Consider the following 13,281-nt stretch of genomic DNA (forward strand, 5'->3'; position numbering starts at 1 on the left):
AGGGTAAGATAGAGTTTTTTTATTTTCATAGGTAGGTAGGGGTTGCGGTGTAGTAGCGAAATCACCCAGTTAAGTCTCACGTTTTGCGGCCTTGTAGATTTTTGAGCATCCTGTTCGTGTGTGGGCGTGACTTCTATTCCACTCGGGAGTGTTTTAGTGGTTATTTTGGGGCACTTTTTGTGATCACTGCGTGAATATTGTAGTAGCAGCCATTTCGAGTGTGTTTGTGGGTAGTCGTAGGGTGATCATGACTTCTGCAGCGCAGGAGTTTGCAGAAGATCCCTCGGAGGGGGCGTTTCACCTCCTCACGAAGGATCAACTCATAGAGGTAGCGGCGATCTTTAAGATCGAGTTGACTAGCGCTGAGAAGCGATTAAAACACACTGTTAAGTCCGTCATACTGCCCTTTTTGGTGGAGGAGCGGGTCCTGCCATCGGTAGATATGAGGGAGACTATTCAACTGAAGGAACTGGCTATTAAGGAGAAAGAACTTGATAATCAGAGGGAGGAATTACGGTTAAAAATGGCTTTGAATGAGTTGGAGTTGAAACGTCTAGAGATAAGGGCTAAGGAAGAGAACCTAGATATGGCACCCACTGGGTCTTTCGATGCCAGTAGGCATATAAGACTGGTTCCCCCTTTTGTAGAGAAAGATGTGGAAAAATATTTTCCACATTTTGAGAAGGTCGCCTTGACCCTTAGGTGGCCCAGGGAGGTTTGGCCCCTGTTGATTCAGTCCGTTCTCACTGGCCGGGCTCAGGAGGTATATTCAGCCCTCTCCATGGAGCAGAGCTCAAACTATGACGTAGTCAAAGCGGCTATTTTGCGCAGCTACCAGCTCGTACCAGAGGCCTACAGGCAGCGCTTTAGGCAGAGTAGCAAAACTGACCGGCAATCGTACATCGAATTTGCACGGGAGAAGGAGACATTATTCGACCGTTGGTGTGCTGCCAAGGAAGTGGATAGCCGGGCCAAGCTGCGGGAGTTGATCTTGCTGGAGGAGTTCAAAAACTGCCTCCCTGGCGCGGTTTCCACCTACCTTAGCGAGCGTCAGGTCGACACACTGCATGAAGCTGCTGTCTTGGCGGACGAGTTTGCGTTAACGCATCACGTCTACTCCAGAGACCAGCCCAGGCCTGATCGTCCCAATTCCGCAGAGAGATTCCGCAGAGATTGCGTTCTTCTGTTAGCCCGGAGCCAGCCTGTTTCTACTGTAAGAAGCGCGGACACTTGGTGGCGGAGTGTCCGGTACTAGAGAGGAAACAGGCTGCGAATATGGTCACCGTGATTAAGGCTACTCCCCATCCAACGCTGCCAATGACTGAATCCACCAGTGACTCAGAATCTGGCTATGAGCCTTTTCTCAGTGACGGTTTTGTGTCGCTGCCTGGTGGGCAACACCGTACACCGGTGCGCATTCTCCGTGATACGGGAGCCTCCCTCTCGTTCATCTTGCAAGGGGTTCTACCTCTCTCTGGTGAGTCAAAGATTGGCACCAGCGTTCTAGTGCGCGGTTTCGAGATGGGCTCGACCATTGTGCCACTCCACCAGATAGAGCTGAAATCTAACGTGCTTACCGGCAGTGTAGCTGTCGGTGTTCGGAGATCTCTGCCAGTTCCGGGAGTCACGTTCATTTTAGGTAACGATATCGGTGGTGGTAACGTTTGGAGTAGGGGCAATTCGGAGGTGTTTCCACAGGTTGCTGAACCTATGGAACCTATGATCCACGAATGTGCGCAGAAATATCCCGATGTGTTCCCCGCCTGCGCGGTGACTCGGGCTATGGCGAGGGGAAACTCCTCGAAGCGTAGGGGTGCTGACTCTGATTCGGTTGGTGAGTTGTCTGATTCTTTCTTTGTCACTCTTGACGAGTCGGTAGTTCCGAAGTCATTCCCTAGTGTTCCTCCTACTAGGTCTGACAGGGAAGCAAGTAAAGCTGGCAAAGAATCTGGCCGATTCACTCGGGAAAACCTAGTTGCTGCTCAGAAGGCTGACATGTCACTCACCTGTCTCTTCCAAGCTGCCTCTTGCGATGTCGATCTTAATCAGGAGCCGCAGTGCTTCTTCGTGAGAGATGGCATTTTAATGAGAAAATGGAGACCTAATAGTGTTCCTGACCAGGGGAATTCGGTCCATCAGATTGTGGTACCATCTGTGTATAGGGAAGAGATTCTAAGAGTAGCTCACGATGGCCTGGCTGGTCATTTGGGTATTGCGAAGACACTTAACCGTATTAATCAGCATTTCTTTTGGCCGGGGGCTAAGCGGGACGTTGTCTGCTTCTGTAAGAGCTGTTGTGTTTGTCAGCTCGCTGGCAAGCCTAATCAGACAATTCCACCTGCTCCCCTGTACCCTATCCCAGTGATGGGCCAGCCATTTGACCATGTAATTATTGATATCGTGGGCCCACTTGTGCGCTCCACGAGTGGATATAGGTATTTGTTAACTATAATGTGTGCTGCTACTCGTTTCCCAGAGGCTATCCCGCTGCGGAAGATCACCACCAAGGTGGTGTTGAGAGAACTCCTCGGATTCTTTTCTATGTTCGGCCTGCCAAAGATTGTCCAGACTGACCGTGGCTCGAACTTTATGTCCCGCGTGTTCGCTCGCGCGCTGAAACAGCTGCGCATACAGCATAATGTTTCCAGTGCCTATCATCCTGAGAGCCAGGGGGCACTGGAACGTTATCACCAAACGCTAAAGGGCATGTTGCGCACGTATTGCTTGGAGTCTGGTCGAGACTGGGGCCGACGCCGTTCCTGGTTACTGTTCGCAAGCAGGGAGGTAACCCAGGATCCCTTGGTTTCAGTCCTGCTGATCTTGTGTTTGGGCACACCCCCCGTGGGCCTTTGGCCCGTGTTGAAAGATCAGTTTTTGAGTGAGTCTCCTGTCAGGACGTCTGCAGCCATGTTTACGAATTTTAGGTCTCGTTTGCATCCGAGCCCTGAGTTGGCTCGAGAGAATCTTGGGCGAGCTCAAGGTAAGATGACAAACTGGTATGACCGTAAAGCGGTCAGTCGCCACTTTGAAGTGGGTGAGAAAGTCCTTATGCTTCTTCCGATTCCGGGTTCTGCGTTGCAAGCCCGGTTCAGTGGTCTCGTATGTGGTCTGAGGACAAGGTCTCTGACCGTGATTACGTAATTGCTACTCCCGATCGGCGCCAGCAAGAGGCGGTCTATGTCATGTGAACATGCTGGAAGCCTTATTTCGAGCGTGTTCAATCCTGCTTGTAGTCCAGTGTCCGATACGTTGCCCATCCACGGATGGTACGGTGATGCTTTCTGTTCTGGTGGAGGAGAGTGAAAACGCTGAGAGTTGCCCGTCCCGTGCTGTGGTTGAGGGGCGTCTTATCAATACTGAAACACTCTCTGTTTTGCCTGAACGTCTCCCCGCACCTCTCAGACGCCCAGAGGGCTGACGTTTTAGACATTATTCACCAGTTTCCTGAGCTGTTTAGTGATGTACCGAAGCAAACTCACGTCATAGAACATGACATTGATGTAGTACTTGCCGCTCCAATTAAGCAGCACCCGTACCGGGTGACGCAAGTGATCAGCGGGTGCTGGCGCTGTCCTTCTACAGTCAGGTGCTGAACGAGGTCCAGCACCCTGTCTGCTACTTCTCCAGGAAGTTTAACGACCAGCAACGGCGGTACTCCACCATCGAAAAGGAGACGTTAGCCCTTGTACTTGCGGTCCAGCACTTCGAGGTCTATTTGGGAGCTTTTAGAGAAGGTCGTTGTGTACAGCGATCACGACCCTCTTAGGTTTCTTTTCCGCATGAGAAACGCTAACCAGCGGCTCATGCGGTGAGTTTGATCTTGCAGCCCTTTAACATTGAGATCAAACATGTGCGGGGAACCGACAACGTCTTAGCAGACGCTCTGTCACGGGTACCGTAGTCTCTATTCTTCGTGTCTACGGTTTGAAAGAACCGTATGTCATGGTTTTGTTTTGTTTTCTGTATGTTTGTGCGAATGATGGATGTTTGATCTTGGTGTGCTTGGTCATTGCCTGTTGTCATTGTTACAGCATAGCTGTACAGATATATGTTTTGAAATAGTGCTGCACGCATCCGTGGTTGTGGATGTCGTGCCTGGCGATGGATAATAATATCCGAGTTATGGAGACTATAGTCACCATTTTGGGGTGGAGGTGTTACAGTCCTCTTTAACCTCCGGGTGGCGTAGTTCTGTTTACTTTGTGCCTGCTCTTTTCTTTTGATTAATAGGTTTCAGGTGCAACCTGGGTTCGGGGGCGGAGTCGTCCCTTTATAAAGCGTGTCCTGCCGTGGATGAGGAGCTGGCTAATACCGAGTGATCGCACGTCCTGCTCCTAACGCCAAGACGGAGGTCTACTGTTGTGAACCTGTGGCACTAGTCTTTTGTTAAATAAATAAACCCCCTAGACACGAGCCCTTTGACTCTTTTGTCTTCAATGTTGCAGTCAGCGAGGCTGGCCGTAACACAATCCAAACGTGAAATGATCAATAATGGGAGACCAATGCCGGAGCTAAAATGTATGCTTCAAACGAAGGGACAGAAGATAACTTGATCGACTACACACAATAAAGGCAAATTGCTTCACACAGTGAGTGGTTGTGATCACTTTTGAAGAGTTCCCCTTGACAGAAAGAGATGAAGCGCCGACATTAGCTGAGCTGCTGCATGCATCGAAGACATGACATTCCTGGTAATTTAATTCCATTGCTGTGTGTTCAAATGCTTATTCATATTGTTGTATTTCCTCCCTTCGACGAAATAGACTTTTTACACAGGTTACAAGTGGCGTAGGTGTCATTTTTGTCGTGTGAAATAGAGCCAAACTTTAGAACGCTTCTGCCTAGTTGCCATGTTTGCTGCAGTCTGAAGAATAAACTAAAAAAGTTCGCGCATGCGCAACGCCACAAAGGACCGATAGCAGAACCGTTAAAGAATTTGGCTGACGATTCCAAACAATCGGTTCACTAGGAACCGGTTCTAAAAAGAACCTGTTCTCGATTCTCATCCCTAATCATCTCCCTTTTATTTTGTGCCCTCATGGTGAAGCAGCCATTTTGTTTACGGCTACCACGTTCACCAGCTACAGTCAGATCTGCACCATTTGAACTGTAAAGATATTAGTTTATTTAGTATTGCCGGCTAGTTAGTATTGTGATTATTGTTGTGAATATTGATATGTCATGCTGATGTGTATATATGTGCAAAGGATATTGGAAATGTAAATTGAAGTACTGGATCTGTGTTTTTTTCTAAAGTAAATCTTTCATGCTTTTTTATATATCCGTTGTGTGTACTGGTTTTGGCATATTTAAAATTAGATTAGTAATAACTATTAAGTTAAAGGTAAGTGCATTATTGTAAAATATACTGGATTAATATTGTCAAGTTAATTAGTGAAACCCCAAGGGTATCTTTGTTAGGTAAAAGAATTCAGGTTAGCCACCTCTCATGAAAGCTCAAACAAGCTAGAGAGGCGCTACATATTGTTTTGTGTTGTGATGTATATTTTGTGTAATATGTGTAAGCACACTGAGAGCCACTGTACCAAGACAAATTCCTTGTTTGTGCAAACTTACTTGGCCAATAAAACCTGATTCTGATTCTGATATGCTCTTCATAAAACACTCATGTGTTGCCTTTTTTAAATGGTTAATCAGTGCTTATTAATTTGTTATGAAATCCTTCTTGTAGATACCCTTTTCACTAAAGTGCTACTGAGGATTTTAAGGGAGTGGTTCCATGGTTTATAAGAACAATTACAGGTTTAGTTAACATGTACCAGCAGATTAAGGTTAAATCTGTTTCCAAATGAAGATCAATATTAATACACAGTGGCATGGTTTAATGGGAAAAGAAAGTCAATGTAATAAAATAAAGGGTTTGTGTTTCTTAAAGTAATAAGGAGGCAGAGACAGTGAAATTGCATGACAATGACCGTGCGCACATCGCATTTCCATTGCAGTGTGGATGTGACAGGTTGTGACATGACGTGACATGGGTCAAGGGCAGATAAGGCTTGAGGTTTCCGAGTCTGGGGTGGCTGGGAAGGACGTGAGCCTTGAATCATTTGGATGTTCCTGCTGGAAGTTGCCAGTGGGCTTTGTTTGGACTGATACGATTTGGTTGAAAACTGGCCCCAGGACCAGTCACTTGAGCGGAGACTGAACTCTCTGACTCTCTCTTTCTCTGATTGTCTCTCTCTATTGTTCTGTCGGACTTTCCTTCTCCTTGCCCTCTTCTGTGCCTTCTCTCTCTCTCTCTCTCTCTGTCTGTCTTTTTGTGTCTCGCGGTTAGAAACAACAAGTTCAAAAAGAGAGAGAAAGAGAGAGAGAGACAGAGAGAGAGAGAGAGAGAGTAGGCACAGAAGAGGGCAAAGAAGGCAGAAAGAGGACTCAACATACCCTCTATGGGGCTCTTTTAACAGCCTTTGATGTTTGCCACTCACTGATGATACTTGTCACATCTATGATACTTGCATTGTCTCAGAATCCTGCCATCTGGAAACATCACTTTGTCCCCCAAAACACATAGAATTAGAACGCTAATGATTCTATGGGGAAATGCCTTCTGTGTCAGACTGTGTCACTGTATGTACAGGTAAGGCTCTGAGATGAAACCATAAGTGAGAATTGAGCCCAAAGGCATCAAGAAGGAGCTGTCCAGCCAGAGGTGCTTAATCCCAGGAGGGATGAGAGAAAAAGGAAGGGAGTGTGATGAAGTGCACGGTGCACTTCTCTGACACTTCTCTGACATTCAGCGCACGAAGGATGTGGTTCATTTGTTGCTAAGTAAAGGCTCTCAAAATGTCATAATTTCCGGTATATGGCTTTGTTATTCCTCCGAAAAGGGAGAACCTTTTTGACAGGTTTTTGACAGGTGATTGTCTGATTTCACTTAATGGCTTGATTGAAATTTGCATGTGCCCCACTGAAATCATTAAAGAGACTGCAGTTATTTTGGGATTCTCACTTTCCAAAGGGTTTCAAAGAATGATAAATTACATTTGCCTTAAATGTGCTGCCATTAGGTACCATGAACGTTTAGCTCCCCTGCCAATAGCACAAAAGATGAATCTTGAGAGAATAAATGAATGATAAAAGGGCTTTTAGGACTGTGAATAATGGCTAATCTATGTGAAATTATTCCTCTAATTGCATAATTCTCTCTCTCCCTCACACCCTCTCCTGGATGTGAGAGAGGAGGACTCAGCACAGCAGCAGTAGCACTGATGGGAGATGGTACATTTACACAATATGTTGCTCCTTCTGGTCCGGCCACAGAAGAGAAGAGCCGTGCCATGATCTAATGCTACTCAACAGATGGCTCTTCACCTCCCAAGACGTGACTCTACAGACCAAGGTTAAAACACCCAGAAAGAGAAACGTCAGCACCGGGGCGTAAGAGGAATGGGGTCATCTGGTCTAATGTGTGAAGTCACACGTCGCTGTGAGGATTAGGACTTTTGAGTATTATTTTGTTTCTTTTTTTGTGACCGCATCATCACCGTTTTAGCCTTTCACTCCGTAGCGCTTGAGTAAGCTGTGCTTTGCCAGCTTTCAGAGTGGAGGGACTGTGTGTGTGTGTGTGTGTGTGTGTGTGTGTGTGTGTGTGTGTGTGTGTGTGTGTGTGTGTGTGTGTGTGTGTGTGTGTGTGTGCGTGCATGTGTGTGTGTGCGAGTCGGTGTGTATGTGTGTGTGTGTATGTGTGTGTGTGTGTGTGTGTGTGTGGGGGTGAGGAGGGACACAGTCGGCTGCTCAGAGAGCACGATTTGGCATTAGCAGTCTTGTTCCAATCAGAGTTGTGAGATGACACGGAGGTGTGTAATCCCCAGGCCACAGCCATTAGAGGTGAGCTTTCACAGCTGCCGCACCGACAAACACTATGCTTCATTCCGCTCAGCAAGGCTGGGACCGAAATGTGCTAGAACTACAATAAAACATCAAAAAGGGCTTTGCGGATTTTAGATCAGAGGTTTCTACTTGCTGGCTATGTCAAGAGGCACGAATAGGCACAGCAACTGTCAGTCACAGTAAAATGAGCGTGCCATAATGCGAAATTCTCACATAAAAAGGAGGGATTTTTGTTGAATCAGTTACATCTTCACTGTCAAAGTGGGGCAAATGTGGTTAGGTCAATGCTGAAGAGGGTACGACTTCTCTATCTAAAGTCACATATGACAAAACGTAGTATTAGATGCAGTTGAATCCAAGTTGAAAATAAGCTAAAGCTCTCTATATATTTGCTTTGTTTATGTGAAGACAGTAGAAAAGCAAACTTGACAATTTCCTCATACTTATTACCTTAGACGGCCGTAACTGCAGTCTGCCCCCAAACACTGAGAACTGTTACATGTGGAATGGTTTGAAAACCTGAATAACTATGTGCCCCTCTATCATGTAGATTATTTCATGAACTGATTGCAATTCCATACAGCTTTTACTGTGGTGAACAAATAGGAAGAGAGTAATTTGTCTCACTCAAGTTAATTGGGCACTGTTCCCTCAGAGCTATGGGTGTTTGAGGCTTTTAGAACACTTTTAGCTCCTCACGAATAGATCTGCCATAAATTGATTACAAAAGCCAAGCACCATGAACATTACACATGTTCAATAATTAAAGGTACAGTATGTAGGATTTAGTGGCATCTAGTGGTGAGGCTCCAGATTGCAACCAACTGAACGCTTCTCCCTTTCCAAGTGTGTAGCAGAGGCTATAGTGGCCGTCAGGTGCCATAAAAGTGAGAAAGGCCCCCCCTAGTGCCAGTGCTTTGGTTCGTCTGTTCTGGGCTACTGTAGAAACATGGCGGCGCCAAAAGCCTGAATAGAATCCAAGATAGAATCCGTAATAGAGCCCAATAACTAGATCCTTAAAACTATGGGGGGCGCCGTTTGTAAAATGTTGCACGTTCGAAAATCCTGCTCAGTTTTGGTACATTTAGCATTATCATATGGGGAAAAAAGCATGACAATATTCAAATGTCACTTTTTCAAGCATTTAGAGATAAATTCATGTAAATTCATGCAATAACTTTTCCAAGGATCATTTTTGGCAGTAACACAAAGTTGTTAAATAATATAAATCTTTCATCTAAATGTTAATGTTAAATGTTAAATATAAATGTTAATGTTAAATGTTAAATATAAATGTAAATGTTAAATGTAAATGTTCGATGGTATATATAAATGTTAAATATAAGTGTTAAATGTAAATGTTAAATGTTAATACAAATATCAAATGCTAAATGTAAATGTTAAATGTTCAGTCTACATGTCAGACGACAGAACATTACAATATTTACGGTCATTCATAGCTTTCAGTCACACTACAAGGGATACCTTGCGGGCAAAAGCGAAGATGTCGACCAACAGTGGACATCTTCGAGCAGTGCAGCCTACTCAATTACGATCGCCATCAAACACTGATCATACCACAATAGCCAGACAGATATCTAGAAAAAAATTACATTTTGGGAACCTGTGATCCCTTTACTGTAACTATTTCTATAACCTCGTCGAAGTCCCTGCCTGAGCTCCAGTTTGGAGATATTTACATCTATCTAATAGAAAATCCGTCCCCCTACACACCTCAAAAACTGAAAGCCTACCAAAAGCACAGATAGTAATTTAATTTTCAGAAGGGGATGGGTTCATAACGATGTCGTCTGGAAGGTGAAAACTAATAAACGTCTTCATTATCAGAGCAAAGATGATTGCCATTTAATAGCTAGCTACCAGCTAGCGAGCTACATGCTGTTAGCTAGCAGCCTTTAGCCTACCCAACACTGTTCTTTATCATTTGACACAATTTCCTGGTTAACACAAGTACAACCACCTGGTCTGGCGAATGACAACTGAAATTATCTTCCCAAGTATTTTCTACTGGCATTGTAGTATTACCAGTTGGATGACAAAATACAGTAGCCTAGCCTACTTGCTTAGGTACTTGTCGCAATCTCAGAGCAGAAACCGGGTAATCCAATTTTAATCGTGTTGATGCTTTGTTTCTTGACTTTATTTCTTGATCTATTCCCGTTTCAGATAGTTATTCTGATAAATGAGGCGACCAAAACAGGGTTACTGATTTTATTGCAAGCTCCAAAAATAAGGCTACTTTACTGCGCGTCTGAGAAAAGTTGACCCAGAGGACGTCTATAATCAGCTGGCAACAACCGGGCTTGTCTCCTCGACGATTTGAACAGCCAACCGAGCAACCATATAAAACAGGCCTGCCAATATCTTACCTCACATCGGTACACCAAATAGAGAACTATAAAACATAATCCCAATCCTAAACACCTCTTATAAAAACAAGCACTTATATAAGGACACTGTACTAATTAATGAATTACATATTAAGTGCATAGCAGAAGCATTAGTCATTAATTGATTCAGATTGCTTCAGTGAGACTTTGCACTAATTTCCCCTGACAAACTCACATACTGACTCACATTGGAGCATGAACCTGTCTGAATCAGAACAGTTAAAGAGGACATACTGATGGGTTCGTTTCCTTACCATAATCATGTCTTACAGCGTTCTTCAGCCTTTTTATTCCATGTAGCCCCCTGCTCTGAGCTGCTCTGGTATGGCAGCCTGTCACAGTAGTTCACATGCAGTGGCAGGCATTAATGCACTCATGTCTTCAGAGAACGTGTGTCAAACAGACGTAAGTGGCCATGTGCTGTGCTTTCACAGCTCAGTCATGCTGCAATCACTCGCTGGGTTCCAGCAGTAAAGCTTTTCATGCCATGGTCTTTTTTATTTATTTATTTATTTTTGTGTGTGTCATGCGTGCAGCATACAACTGACAGGTTTGGCAAGTTGGGTTGAGGGGGTCAAGTGAAGTTAAGCACCCAGCAACCCCTCTTCAGGAAGACGTCCGCTGCCTGAGCCCTTTGGTCTCTGGGCAGACTCCCCGAGAGAGGTCGTCACTCCGCAGCGAAGTGCCCAGATGTGACGCTTTAAAAGACGGGGAACGGGAAGGAGGTGAGTAGGGCAGGTGCGCGTTCATCCCTCAATCTGACTTTTCCGTTCGTTCCAGCCCCCCGGGGGTAATTACGAGAGGCACTTTAAGTGCTTTGCCCTAACATGAGCGCCTGTGTGCGTCCTCCATGGGACTGAAGGCTCACAAAGGGCTAATGCAAGGGGGAACAGGCCACTTGAGCGTCGACAGAATAAGAGCAGTCTTTCGGAGCTCGTTTCGCCTCGCGCTGTCATATGTAAACCTCTGGTCTTATTGTCTACCAAGGGTAATGGCTGGGCCGCAGAGGTTAAATGTTTCCACTCGGTGGTTCCTGAACATCATATATCTCCCTGTGGCAGCGTACACATGCATACATCATACCTCAGGCGCATGACAGAGAGTCAGTGACCTCCCTCCGTATGTTAATGAACCGGCTTTCTTTTGAACACAGCAATACCATTATTAACACTTGACTGCTTTGTCCAGACAAAATCACACAGACAGTGAACCAGAAATAGGACTTCAAATAGCCATATATGGCACTACTGCAACTAAAGGTCCAGAATAAAACTATTTCTTTACCAAGGATTTTTAGTCGATGGAAAAGTCGCTTAATAATCAAAAATTTTTGCGAGCACACACATGCCGAAATATGGTCGTCAGTACTCTCAAGGGTATTTCACAGGAAACCCCTCTTAATAACAGGCTACCAAGGACGCTCTAGGATTCCAGAATACACCTTTTATAAGTCAGTAGGCATTTTCTTTCAAACAAAAGGAAAGAGGCCATGTTAATGGACTGCCTAAGACCTTATAAACTTACAAGTGACATCCTCATAATATCTTGAGTCCAAATTATGAGCCATCAAGGGTAACGGCTTTTCAACACAGTCAAACTCCCCAATGTTGGCCCTGAGGGGACATAAACATCACTGGCTCTCTGTTTTTGGATCCTACTGTTGTGTTGTAATACTCAAACACACACACAAACACACACACAAACCCAAACAACCAGACACACACAAGTGTGTGTTGAGTCAATAATCAGAACCATCAGCTGAAGTGAGTATTAAAACAGCTGTTAATGTTAAAGAGAAAGAAAGAACAAATGAAAGAAAAAAGCATGGAAGAAAGAAAGACTGTGTGAGAATAATAGTTCCCTGCCCTGCCATTTTTAGTTTTCTCTCAGCACATCCCAACACATGCACTCCTCTGTGGCACATGATGTAACTTCTGACCTACATGCTGCGTAAGTGGTTTGCACAACAACAGCATAACTTACAATCCATGTGAATTCCGTGCAGTTTCACTTCTCCAATAATATGCTTTTCTTAAGTATATGTGTCATGTTATATTAAATGTATTCTATAATGTAATGTATGTAACCCTATGACTGTGTGCCATGCAGGTAGAGAACAACACTTGTCCTAATTAAAATAACAGCATAAGTGATTCACAGAAATGAAAAAGTGCATTAAGACTAAAGGACTCAGACAGTCACCCTTAATGAATAGTAATAGTTTTTTTTTTTATTATTGTGGTTCTTGTCTGGAATTTCATCTAATAAGGGGATCATACTTTACCCAACCATCACAAAGTATTTGGTTGTTCAGATTGTATCTTTCATTTTGTATGTGCTTGCTCTAGTGGGTTCAGACCTTGGGTCTGTAAAGCACCTTGAGACAATGTCAATTGTTAATGACACAATGTAAATCGTATTGAATTGAATGTACTCATTAGGCAGACGCTTTTACCCAAAGCAACACAAAAGTGAAGTAGATTACGACCCAAACAAACAAACAACAGACTGAAGGAAAACCATTGAAATTCCACCCGTCATACTTCAGCAGAGTGTTGGCAAGGAACAGAGGGGGTCTGTGTTTGCTCTGCAGACCATGGATGGATTATGAAACCATGAGCCCCTGGGCCTGGACATGTAAAAGGCCCCCCTCCCCTTTGCGCAGATTTGAGTTTGTGAAAGGAGGACACTTCATCGCGGGGGGAGTGGGCGGGGGCGGGGCAGTGTATAGCATACCGATCACGCCCCCTCCCCCGTGACGAAGTTTTAGCATATATTTCTTATTTTTTACACATGCAAATGACCCCACCCCCTCCCCCGCGACGACGTTTTTTTCCGAGTAAAAGAGGACGTCTGGTCACCCTAGCGACTTCACGCAAAGGCTCTGTCTTAGGGGCCCCCTGAGCTCATGGGCCCCTGGGCCCGGTAGGCCTGTTCGGTAATCCATCCCTGCTGCAGAAAGGTTGGGCATGTTGGGTGAGAGCACGGTTTCTCATCCACTACTGGGTCGATAGTATAG

The sequence above is a fragment of the Clupea harengus genome, chromosome 1 (genome assembly GCF_900700415.2).
Source record: "Clupea harengus chromosome 1, Ch_v2.0.2, whole genome shotgun sequence".
Classification (NCBI taxonomy): Eukaryota; Metazoa; Chordata; class Actinopteri; order Clupeiformes; family Clupeidae; genus Clupea; species Clupea harengus.